The 13,766-nt window shown below is 37.1% G+C and overlaps 1 protein-coding gene across 1 annotated transcript in view; it reads right to left on the bottom strand.

Annotated features, from left to right (window-relative positions):
* Window positions 1-3,160, bottom strand: part of UNC13C (unc-13 homolog C) — a 539,874-nt gene extending 536,714 nt beyond the window's left edge. The window contains exon 1 of the mRNA XM_073211882.1: window positions 2,532-3,160. The gene's annotated coding sequence lies outside the window, so the exon portion shown is untranslated. The remainder of the gene's footprint in view (window positions 1-2,531) is intronic.
* Window positions 3,161-13,766: the final 10,606 nt, after the last annotated feature.

The raw sequence follows: 13,766 nt of genomic DNA, 5'->3' as shown, positions 1-13,766 counted from the left end.
TATAACAACAATAATGACAATAAAAGATGAAGATATATCCTTGAATTTGTAATTATTGCTCGAGTAATAATATTTTAAATATATGTTATCATATTAAGTTGACATTAAGTATAAACTATAATATAGTTAGAAAATGGCTTTTTATCTGCAAAGGTGTATTTTGAAAACAAATTTGGTATATATTTAAAACTCCCAAAATTTCCAGTTGAAAAGCAAAAATATTATTTCAAGTGGGAAGATGATTCCTATTTCAAATATTCTGTAGAAAGTCCTTCTGCACTAAGGATTATGGGATAGAGAGCAAATAGTAGAAACTGGTGTTATTAAAAACTGGAAGATGATGTACAGGTGGCACAATGTCTCGAAAAGCTCACAGTAGAGTCTGTGCATTGCATTAGCTGAGTAGGTCAATAGAAATGAAAGTGAATGGAGCACTGGGAAAAGATATGATACCAAAAGTGTACTGACATTCAAAAATCACAGATTTGCCCTAAATCAGCAAAGACATAAAGGACATTCCCTTCTCAACTGACACTTACACACACACTATATAATTTGTTGTTGAAAAGGGAATCACTGCAGTTGTCATCTATTTACAATGATCTACTGGCTCTTAAGAGTTCTGCGCACCATGTAGTTCATTGCATCATATTTAAAAACTAGCAACCATAAAAGCCTTTAGATGGTCTAAAGGGCAAATAGTTTACTTTGTTAATAATAAGCACATGGAAAGTGAATTCTTTGTTATCTAACATGTTTACTTTGTATTTCACCTGGGCATGGATTTATCTAAGCACATGGTGATGCCAGTTTCTGAAAGAAGTTCCCAAATCTCTACAATGGAAGTGTAACAATGAATAATCAGATGCTGGGAAATAAATCCATATCTGTTTTTCCACATTAAATCCAAGTCCACAATTCTATTGAAATCATTTTCTCAACAGAATCCCATTGTAGTTTGAAAAGGTAACTTTGTATATGACAGTTTCAAATATTCTTTTAAATTATTTTAGTTCAGTTTATTCATGAGTGTGAGAAACAATCATTTAATGAATTCAGTAAAATTACTGTTGTATCATTGCGATAGTGTTGCTTCCATAGATATTACAACGGTACCTGTATAAGATGTCAACAAAGAAGATACGCACTTTTTCCACCCTCTACTAATGAATGCGCTCAACTCTTTGCCCATCTTCCAAATCAGTCTTCTGGACCAGGAGTTGCTTTACCATATTTTCATATTGTTATTATAGTAATGCGTGGAATTTTTTAAACTGACTTCCTCAAAGATGATGTTTTAGTTTTAAAAGAGCAAGGTGGTGATTTACTTTATAGTATGCATAACTTATCATTTAAATCTCATTTACCTCTATTCCATCTGGACTTCTAAATCATAAGAAAGGCAGACCAACATTAATTAAAAGTCAAGGTCCTAGAGCTTTGCATCAACTCTTTGCATTAACAACACTTACTCTATGAATATTTTTTATACATACAAAAATGTAGCAAACTTTCTCACTCTTGTTTTTCCTCCTCTCCAGTAAAAGCTCATTGGATTTAATACACATATGTTTGATTTATTGCCAATTTTATCCACTTTTATGAGAATGATGTATTGAAGTGTAAAGACAGTACGATTATTTTTAAAAGCACTCCAATTATAATTCATTCAAAATGAGATAAACTTACATTCTCAGCTTTTTAAGGAAATGCAGAGTATTTCCAAACACTCATTTTTATGTGTGTTATCCACCCACCTCTTTCCTCTTTCTTTTTAAAAGCCTAATAGGGGAAATTGACTTTAAGCTTTGTCATCTCAGCCTAGGTACTAAAGGCAGCCAACATTACTATTGTTGCCATATCTGTCTTTCTCTTTATTATACAAGTATATCGATGATGTAATTGCAGAAGTTAGGGTTCACTCAAGCTGTTGGAGCACAGGGTATTTTTTAGACTGCCTCCTTCAGCACCAGAGAACAATTAAAAAAGAACCAAGTAACAATTTAAGAAATTCACCTCTTGAAAGCAAATCTACAGAATCTTTATCTTGAAGGACTGACGGAGACCTCAAAATTCAGAACCATTGGTAAAGCTCAATTTGCTCCAGACTCAGTGCTGAGCTGGAAAAACACTTGGGTGACACAGTCCTTGTCTATGACATCTTAGCTTTTAACCCCTTCCTAGAAGCCCTCAACTTTTCTGTTTGCTCTGTTTTTTCCTCCAAATCCCATGAGATTAGGAAATATCCCAGCCTTTTATTCCAGCCTTATTTGACCCTAAGCAGATATTCCCCTGAAAGTTGAGCAGAAACTAAACAATAATGTATCATTCTTCATTTAAAATAAAGCAATGACTGAGAAACCTAATCCTCAATAGAACCATATCTGTTACAAACACTGGAGTGTTTATAAATACAATACCGTAGGGAACCCCAGGGTTGTGATTCAAAGTGCAAACAAAAAGAATCAACAAGAAAAGACAGACAAAATTACATGTAGATGAAGGCAGCGCATACAAGGAAGAGAACATACCTGAGGAATTCTCCTTTTAAAAAAATTTACACACCAGCTGGGCTGTTTCTCCCCTCCTTTGGAGTGTATGTGTTTTCCTTTCAGGAATACGACTTGCAATCGTGTTTCTGTTCTCCTTCCCTTTATTCAGCCACAGATAGTTAGAAGCCAAGCGGGGCTGCGTCCCAGCGATCCGACTCAAGTGCAATCAGGCGTGCCCGCGGTCTGCAACGGTGTCCGGCGTCCGTTCTTGTCAATTCTATCGTGCTCCGGAGGCAGCTGCCTCCAAAGCGATTTCACAACTTAGCTGCTGGCAGGAAACTGCCTTTCACTCTCCTCATTGCCAAATTCCTTCGGCAGCTGATTTCTCAATCCTAGCTCTAGGAAAGCAAAATGGGCTGTCTCCCGGGCACCGACGAGCGCCAAGCTTCGTCAACCCTGGAGGGTGAGGAGCTGCGCGGCTGAGTGCGCGCCGGGACCTTCCACCGCGCGGGCCACCGCGCAGCTTGGGGGTGCAGCCCCGCCACTGCGATCCCCAGCCTGCTCTGCCGGGAGCGCCTGGGCTCCCTCTGCTGCCGCCCTTGCCGCCGCCCAGAGCAGCTCCAGAAGGCTGAGCCGCAGCCCTTGCCCACAGGAGGTGCCCTGTGGCTGCTGCCAGGTGTGGCCGCCACCACCGCACTGACAGCTAACCGTGTGGGGCGCAGCTTCATCGCTGGGGAGATCTCCTGGATGCCCGAGCCTGTCCGCCTCATTTTCCCTTTATCACTGAGTGATGACCTAGGTTTCAATTGCACAGCCAGTTCTGCTAGCCGCGGTTGCAGCCTCTTTTATAACACAGCTATTTGTTAGATACTTGTATGCTTTAGATGTAGCGGGCTGTGCTTGGAATCAAGAAGAGTACAGGGCACACAGTATAATTCCCGATTAGCCACGGAAAGATGGCCAACGGGACCCCTTATTTAGAGGGAGGAGATGTTGCTATCACATCCCAGGTGTTTCCTTCATCTTTTTAATGTGTGGAAATCCATTTGAGTGATACCACAGAAGCATGAATTGAAGACACATACACAAATCAAAGTGGGAAATGGTGGAGCATTTAGAGGGACACGAAGGTTTTGTTTCTCACTTAGAAATAAGGTCTTCCTCTTTGTTGTTAGTGTTTTAAAGATGTGGCTAGGAATTGAATGGGCTTGCTTTCCTTTTTAGTTTTGCTGAGTAGAGGAGGTGGGGGGGGAGTAACAGCTCCCACTTTCCATCAATAAAGCATTTTCTATCCTCTAACTCTCCTGTTGAAACAAACAAATGAAAAAAGTACTGGATCTTAAAATAGAACCTTAGAGAAGCTCAAGACCTGGAATAATTTGTAGGTTTGAGGCTGCATCTGGTATTTATTTACTTTTCTTTGCTTTTTTAGAAAATGGAAGGATACTGCCAGGACTGAAGAATAGTCAATTATCAGCTGAGATCAAACAGTATAAGAAGCATATACGTAAATTTGTGCGGCATTTTTTAGTACATTTAGGGATGAAGATGCCTTGACCAACTTTAGAATTGACTCATCTAAATATTTAGTGTATAACAGTTGCCAGCAAAATGAACAGTTAAGCCTTATATGGCATTTTTGGCAAAACTGTGGCAAAATACATCCCACCTACTCTATGTGACAAACAATAAATGATATCTCTAAGAGTAAAAAAAAATCGTCCCCAGATTTAACACAATATACCTTTCAGATGCTGGTGCCTAAGCGCTCCCATTCCTAGCTGTCAGCCCCACCTCTAGCTCACAGAAGCACACTTCCTCGACCTGCTGCTTTAGTGGCTGTTAATGGACTCGAACAAGGTCTGATGGGTTGCATCAGGAGAAGGGGGACAAACACTGGGGCAGTATGAGCCCCACCTTCAGCACCCACCAGAGTGGCAGGCAGGACAAAGTTCTGCTGCCCCTGACTGTATGCACTCAAGAGTAGCAAAGGAAAAGTGTTAAACTGTTAAAAGGGCAAAATAGGACTTTTTTAAAGAGAAAAATTCAGGCTAGCCAATACACAGTTTTGAAGAATGCCCTTCAACACACAGAGGAAAGAATACCTACTCATGGAGTCTTTTTCTTCTCTTTTTGGTGTGCAAATCCCAGAGTACAGTGCTGCACCCATGCTCAGCTGGGAGCCCACAGCACCCAGTGTAGTGCAATGTCTAAATCCCCAGTAAACTGGGATACAGTTTTAGTGGTTTACATGTTAAAGCCTATGGGAAGAAATAATAGTAAGAGGACCCCAACCCTGAGTGGTCTCCAGAACGTGTAAGTAATGTAATAAAAAGAGGTATGAAAATATTGCTCTAACTCAAATACTCTCAGAGAGGAAGTAACAACAGGGGCGGTGATCACCAGTCTGTTTTTAAGAAAAAATAACTTGTCATGAATGCTCTATAGCCAGTGTTGAGTTCTGATAAATGCACTATTCAGCTGTAATCATCAAGATTCTGGTTTTATATTTTAAAATGGAAACTGTTTACATCTCTGGAAGTGACAGGAATCATGTACCTGAGGGACACCAGCTGCTAATAAGATATGTTACTACTGGAGAAAATGACAGAGCTTTATGACTTCATTGACCTGCAGGGACACCAAAATCCCTAACAAAACTTCCTTGGCTCTTGATGGGTAGTTTTCACCTGCTTACTACCTGCTTTGAATAATGTATAATCACAATAATATGAATACAGCAATCAGAGTCCTACACATCCTTGTCAACAAGGAACATTCTATTTCTGCAAAGAACGTTCCAAATTCTTGGACTAGTAACATTAAATAACAGGATAGGAAATGAATGATTTCCATTTATATATATTCACCACTCCACAGGTACATGCCCTAAAACTTACTCAAAGGTTGATGATTAAAACAATAAGATCAGTTCTCTAAGTCTCTCAGCAGTCATTTCAGGAGGAATAAAATCTCTAGGGTATTTTCTATATTCCAAGACAAAAGGTGAGCCAGATCATTTGTCTCATTATGGTTTACGAGAGTGTTTGGGTCACTGGTCATTTTTTAGTGACAGCAAAATTTGACTGAACCATAAAGATCAAGTAAAAGCATCATTCTTGTTTAATTCTGTTAACTTGCCCATTCACTTGACTTTAAGCAATAGGAGAAATTTTGAGAAAGCATAAATCAACCTCATGTGTATCAAACTGTATTTTCAGCTTTCTAGAAGCCCTCACTCTTTATTTCACAGAACTGGTAACAAATCGCTGGACCTTCCTATTTAAAAAAAAAAATTGTGACCAGTCATTGGCTCTCTGTATCCATTTAAATGAGTTGGTAAAACGGATTGTCAAGAAAATTGAAAGAAAAACATGATTACATCTAAAGATAATAGGTTGTTGTTTCTAGCTCTGTATAATGGAATAATGTGTAGGGGAGCAAATATTTGGGAATAACCCATCCAATCCAACTTGGAAAGAGTTGCAAAATGTTGATTTCATGATAGCAAAGCAAACATTAACCTCTGTTCTTTCCATTAAATTATGGGACACTTACAAATCATACTTTCAAGCAGAAGTAACAGTGTGTAACTCCAAAGACTGGGCCATACAAGGTACCGAAGCTTTCTCTTTGCTGTGTCATGAAGACACTCAGGCAGCCCAGGAGGAAGCTCAAAGGGCAAGAAACTAAGGCCTCCTGCCTATAGCCAGTTAAGAACTGATATTTCCAGGTAACAGTCGTGTGAATGAGCCATTTTGGAACCTGACCTTCTAGCCACATTTAAGCTTTGGAATGATGGCAGCGCCTGCTGACATGCTGAATGAAACCATACTGAGAAACCCTAAGACAGAAACACCCACCTAAACTATACCCAAATTTCTGATCCACAGAAACTGTCAGAAAATAAAAGTTTATTGTTGGAAAGAAGGAAGGAAGGAAGGAGGGATGGGAGGATAAAAGAATATACTTAGGTTTCTCAAATGAAGAATTTGACTATTATTTAACTTGTGGATATAAGTATACCTAAGTGTTTTAAGATACAAAGATTTTTAGATGTCAACAAATTCAGTAACAAGATGAGAATGCCTAATTGGTATTGGTAGTTCTCTTCTCTGTGCCCTCTTACCACTTCTATAAATTTCTATTGTAGCATTAGTTTATCATGTGGTATGTTAAGTATTAATTTATTCATCTGCCTACCTTTCCATGCTAAACTGATCTCCTTGAGGACAGAGACCATGGTTCATTCAACTTTGTATCACCAATGCCCAGCCAAAGGCCAGACTCATGAACAGTAGGTTAAGTAAGTAAGTAAGTAGAGTAAGAGCATACTTAGTAGAGCTCATAGCTAATGAGGCTAAGGACATGGATTGAGTCCCTATGTAGCCAATTAGCTTTGTTCTATTTCTTGGTCCAAATGGCATCCTTAGTTCTCACCAGCTGTCTCACTAATGTGTGCCAGAAAAAATCTTCTAACTACATATTTCAACAATGGTGAGTCAGTAACACAGTAATGCCATCCAAAGTTTGTTTGACACCCTTACAAAGTGTTTTTATACACTTTTCTCACTTGATACTTATCTTTAAAACCTGGAAAACATTCAAATAGCCTTGTGATTGTCCCTACACTAAAATGATGAAACCAAGACTCAGAAAGGCTGCATGACCTACCTGATCGTACAAAACTAGGAAGTGGTGGAGACCAGACTAGAAATCAAGCATTCCACTTCTGCTTCAAAACTGGTTCTCCTGTAAAGCTGACAGGTATTTATTTAAATGAACGTAATTGATGACAAACTTGGTAAGCTTTTTAGCATGTTGATACAAAAAAGAGTAAAATTACTCAAGCAGATGCTCTTTTAAAATGTTTCTGCTTGGATACTGATAATTAGACTTTGGGTAATGATCATTAGGTGCTGAATGCCATTTGGTGTGACAGCATCTGTACTTTCATTCTTTTCCTTCCTTCTGTGTATTAGCACTGTACTCAAGCACATCACGAGATGACGGGATTCTAATTTGCTAAGAAGACACAGCATTTGAATAATATCAAGTAAAATGATTTCCATTTCCTTCTCCCTTTGTTGTTGATGCTGGGAACTATAATTTAGTGATACAGCACAGCAGCACAAAAAGCTCACACTCTGGAATGAGGGTACCTGGTTTCCAATCTTGGCCCTAACATGTCCTATTTTACTGACTTTGGTCAGGCTTAACCCCTCTCATCCTCAGTCACTTCATCTCTAACGTGGTATAAAAATAGTTCCTAACTGCACTCTTACTTACGGACCAAGTAGATAGTCCATGTAAAGCAATTTAGAATATACCTGGCAGGTGGCAGGTACCCAATGAATATTAGCTAGAAACGAATATATCATCAAACTTCTTACCAGATTGCATTGCCATCATTTTCAGCTATTACTAACCTGCCCTTCATTCATCATGCTCATGTTTTCAGAGGAGTATTTTTTTATTTTTAATAAGAATTCTTTTTAATTCAAAGTTTTAGAATACCAGAGGACCTATCTTTAATTCATACCTCTGCTTATTTCTCCATACATGGTCTTACACCTGTTGCATACTCTCTCTGAGCCTCAGTTTCTTGTGTTTTTAAGTACTATGTCCTCAATATCTGTACTCCTTTTTTCCTTTTCAATTCTTATGGATTTCCAAATTTATATTCACTGTGGTTTGAAAAATATAAAAATCACCATTTTAATGGTTTGTAGTTGCTTACTAAACATTTTATGCTGACCGAACATTTTTACATGCTCAGCAATAAAGTTCATATACAAATTGAGTTATCTTGTTCAATATTAGAAGGAATAAATTTCTCAGATAAAATATTTACATACACAGTGATAAATAATGATCCTTGGGTTTCCCTTTCTTCCAAAAACAGCAATGATTTTTTTCTCTCTTGTGAAAGAGCATAATTTTGAATCATAATGTTCCTTGCCAACATTTCAGGAGTTATTCAATATGTGCTGGTGACTGCAAGAGCAGTGCAGATGACCTCAATAGAAGCTTCACTATGACTGGGCAAGAATCATTATTGACTAGAAACTAGCAAGAGCAGTGCAGATGACCTCAATAGAAGCTTCACTATGACTGGGCAAGAATCATTATTGACTAGAAACTACACAAATTCAAAATTGGTAGAGATATGTCCTTTCTCTAACAGGTTTTGTAAAACCATACATGGTATTAAAGAAATTGTAATTGCCCAGTTTCTGGTTATAAGCAATGGTCTATGCCTCATACTAAACGTCCTTCCCATCTAACTTAAACATGAACTGTCTATAATATAATACAAGCCCATGAAGCAAGTCAAGGACATATTTCTTTGAAATGGTCTGAAATACTTGTATCATTTAGAGCATTTTACTCTGTATGACTGGACATCACATCCTTCCTCCTCATGGCATTTCATAGGCTGCTCAGATTCCTGGTTACTGTATCCAGAGAGCCTACCCACACACTGCAGAGACAGGGAGGGCTAAAGCAAAAACAAAGCCCTGCTTTCTGGTTTGGAGCTGGGGGAGAGGTCCTCTTATAACTATCAGAAGGGTTGATTCTAGGCCATCTGTGAACTACATTAAGTTTGTCTTCATAGCCCTTCACTTTCCAGGTCTTTACCCTTTTTAATTTCTCCTTCAGCAACTTTTTAGTTATTTTGGCTATTCTACTGAGAAAAGGCTCCATAAGCAACTAATGCTATGTTGTAAACTAACAAAGTATATCACATGTCAGGAAGAGGAAGTTAAGGCAACGAACACATAGTCTTTTTAAAATAGTCCTGATATCATAGCACTTAAGTACAGTTGCTAATTTTGATTTATGGGGCATCTATAAAATGAAGGGTAGTAAAGAGTAGCTGTCCATTTATGTGTTTGTTCTGAGGATTAAATGCATGAAAAATACAAAGAGCTTAATATAATATTACCATTATTGTAACCATCAACCAAGAAATCATCATTTTTAAGGGTGCCAAGGGAGAAGATGCTAAACTTCTAGAAGTGGTGGAAGGAAGTAGTATCTGATTGCATCATATAAGAACTAAAAGGGAGATAATAAAAGTCTTGCTCATGTAGTTGAATTTTTTACCTGTTACCAAATATATACCTTGAAAGAAAGTAAGCATTTTTTAAAGAATTCCAGAAAAGTCTTCTGCTTAAAACACTGCCCTCTTACAATATCTGAAATTCTAACAGCTTGCATAGACTTTTTTTAGACTAACAAATCATCCTATATTAAATTAAAGATATTTCTATCTGCAAATATTTTCTCCCATTCTGTATGTTGTTTTTTTACTCTGTTGATTGTTTCCTTTGATGCACAGAAGTTTTAAAATTTGATGTAATCTTATTGGTCTATTTTTGCCTTTGTTGTGCTTTTAGTACCATATCCAGGAAATCATTGCCATATCTAATGTCTTGAAGCTTTCCTTATATGTTTTCTTCTAGGAGTTTTATAGTTTTAGGTTTCACATTTAAGTCTCTAAACCATTTTTAATTAACTTTTATTTATGATTTAAGGTAATAGTCTAGCATGTGGGCTATTCATTATTTTGCATGTGAAAATCTAATTTTCCCAACACCATTTGTTGAATAGACTGCTGTTTCTCCAATGTGTGGCCTTGGTAGTGTTGCCAAAAGTCATTTGATCATATGTGTGAGAATTTATTTCTGGGCTCTCTATTCTATCCCATTTGTCTATATATTTTTAATCTGATTAAGGGTTAATATCCAAAATACATGAAGAATTCCTAAAACCAGAGGACATTATGAATCTGGAGGACATTATGCTAAGTGAACAAAATCAGTCACAAAAATACAAATACTGTATGACTTTACCTATATGAAGTATCTGAAGTAGTCAAACTCATGGAAACAGAAAGCAGAAGGGTGGTTACCAGGCATGGGGGGAGGAGAAAATGGGAAGTTATTGTTAAATGGATATAGAGTTTCAGTTTCTTGGGATGAAGTTTTGGAGATCCGTTGTGCAACAACTGGAATATACTATACTTTATGCTACTGAAGTGTAAAAACTTAAAATGGTTATGTTTTGTGTTTTTAGCCACAATTTTTTTTATAAACGCTGCTATCTGAAGGGAGTACTATGTTTAAATGTATTAACATTCAGAAAATCGTTTGTCAAGTTCCTGCTCAAGGTAGAGGATAGATGCTGGAACTGCCTCCATCTTGAGTTCCTTAAAAGCAGGACCAGGGGCTGCTCTGAGGAGCCTCATATTCCTCAGGTGCTCCCCCTTCCACGTTTATTTCCAATGATCAGCTATCCTGCTCTGACTCTTCTCCACTTCTTTCTCAACTTGCAGTCACTCTCCTTTAGCCCTTCTTTCCACTATAATCTGTTTACCTGAGATCTCTCTGGAATGCCAAGTTTCTGGATAGCAAACTCAACCCAAGTATTTGGAATATAATTTTTTCTTTCTCCTGTAAGACAGATGTTGCAAAAAATACTTCTAATGGTCAGGAAGCTCATTTCAATGGTTTAAGTCAGTTAAGGGTGATAAAATATAGTGAGATAGGGACTGCAGGATACAGCAGAGTACAAGTCCTGGGTGAAAGAGATAGATGTCCAATGAGAGTAGCACCAGACAGTGAAATCTGCTTGTTTTCTCAAAATAGGCCAGAAATCTGGAACTTTGTGTAAATACTTGCAGTTTTTAAGACTATATCCATGCAGAAACAAAGCAAAACAAATCAAAACTCTGGGCTCCTTGGTTTTTGGCCTGACTCCTCTTTTCTCATGGAGAGACCCAAATATGGGATCTTAGGAGACCCTGGGACTCAGGATCTTTCCTTATCCTAAACATTCTTTCTGGTGTTTCTTCTCTTTGACATGAATGGCTTCCATGGGGTATTGTGAGCTGATAGGCTTTGATTACAAAATTCCTCTCATACCGTTTCAGTGGTTACACTGCAACCCTCTTTCCTTTTTCTTGTTGTCCTGGGTACATCTGTCCCCCCACTGTCTTCCTGTGGTTCTTCCTTATCCTGATGAGTGTTTGCCATCTTCTGTTTCCACTGTTCTTAGTGATTTCTTACTCTTAGATTAATAAAATCTCCCAATATCAAGGGCCCCTGCCAAATTCACTAAAGGCAACTGTGAGCTGAGTTTTAAAATTCACTTTGAACCAGTTATCAGAGAAACAATTGGAACCCACTAGGGTTGCCTAGAAAAACGTGTTTCTAAATACGGTATAGTACAGTCTCATATTTACTCTCTGAATTACTCTCTTGTATGCACTGAGTTGGGTCCCAATCTCCTCTGGACCAGAGTGCAAGGATTTTTTTTTCCTCTTAGTATTCAGACTCAAATCTCCAAAGCTATGACAATAACCCCATTTTACCATCACATACATTTCCCACTGTGTATAGGATGCATGTACAAGTCAAAATCTACGTATGGATATTAGTTCTCAGGAGATTCTTCAAGTTAAATTTGAAAATATTTTGAGATATAGAGATCAAAGGAAAAAAATGAAACTACCTGTTTAACAACAAAGACTATAGGATTTACAGACAGGTTTTCTTTAAACAACCTATCACAACTAACACGTTCCATATTACTACTATGTACATGGAACACCAAACCGATTTCAACAAACTGATTTGTGCCAATATTGTTATTTACATTCAAGCAAACGCTTCATTAAAACACATGAACTTAATGTAACTCATGATTTTCCTTTCCCTCCTGCCTCCACTTTAATCTGCATGATGAGCTGTCCTTGAAGACCAGTTCAAGGGAATAGCACTTAAAACTAGACATAGTAAGTTGGATGGCAAAACCGCAAAGTCACAGACACCCAATAAACAAAAACAGTGGACGCGATATCCTTACCCCAAAGAGTAAGTGGCTCTAAGATCCTCCTAGTATCAGCACGTGTATGAAAGGAAAAAGCAGGAAACAATAAGGAATGTAAAAGACTTGAGGACAGGAGAACTGAAAAATAAACAAAGGTACCCACTTGAAAGCACAGTGGGCCATTTGAGAATGTCAACTGCATACTTCAGCTCAGGATAATTGCAAAAATCCCCGTTCTTAAGAAAACTAATTTGGTGAAAAAGTGAGGAATAGAAAAGGAACACATTCAAATGCTATGTAAGTTGTTGCAAGAAAAAAATATGTATCTGAAGGAGAGTATTATCACTCTAGAAAGTAAAAACATGTCACAAAAACAAGCCCCCAGAACAGATTGTTTTCAAAAAGTGAAAAATTAAGATTATATACAAGTTATGAAAGAATAACATAAAATAGAACTAGAAAAACATAACTAAGACTATAGAACTCAGAAAAGAAATAGAAATAAGCTATTTCAGAAATGAAAAAGCACAAAGTTTATAAACACAAACAAAATATTTGAAATATGTTATTTTGAGGGGACATACTGCATGTCTGGAAAAATTAATCCATAAAGACCAATTTTAGCATATAATCTAGCAAATAATTTGGACATTCAGACAGAAAGACCAAATTGCTTATAAGGAAAAATAGTCTGATTGTTTTCAGACTTTTGACAACATTGTATGCCAGAAACAAATAGAGTCACAAAATTAAAATATTTAACAAAAGAAAATATGAGCCATAAATTTGTTACTCAGACAAATTGTCTTTCAAAGATAAAGAGAACAAAGTGCTTTAAACATTTGTACAAAAACTCAAGGAATATTCTTCTTGTAACCTCATTCTGAGTATATACTATAAAGAGAACTACAGATAACCAAGACAAATGGGGACATGTTGTCATTAAAAACTGGTGGTATTGAGCATGAATAATTGTTAACATCAAAAAAAGAGATACAATCAGATATCATGAATCTTCTCATAGAAAAATATATACAATCACCTATGAAATAGTCATAAAGAAATTGAACCTGAACCTAACCAAACCAGTAGACTCAACAGCTGATTTTAGGAAACACAAATCATAGAATGCATTAGCTATAACATCGGGATGCTATCAACAAAACCCACAATGGGAACTCTATAAAACAAGTAACCCTTCAATCATTTCCTCAAAAAATAAATTGCAAAACTAAAAAAAAGAAGAAAAAGAGAAAGAGGGAGAACATATAAAGTGCACTTAAAAGACGTAACAAAGAAATTAAATATTTAGATATTATTTAGATTTTGATTAAAAGAGAGGAGAAGCAGGGGAAAGAGAAAAATATTTGTGAGATAATTGGAAAGTTAAATATTCAAACGAATGTTCAATGATATTACAGAATCATTGTTAATTTA

The sequence above is a fragment of the Manis javanica genome, chromosome 8 (assembly GCF_040802235.1).
Source record: "Manis javanica isolate MJ-LG chromosome 8, MJ_LKY, whole genome shotgun sequence".
In the NCBI taxonomy this organism is placed as follows: Eukaryota; Metazoa; Chordata; class Mammalia; order Pholidota; family Manidae; genus Manis; species Manis javanica.
This window is presented reverse-complemented; position numbering and strand designations above follow the sequence as displayed.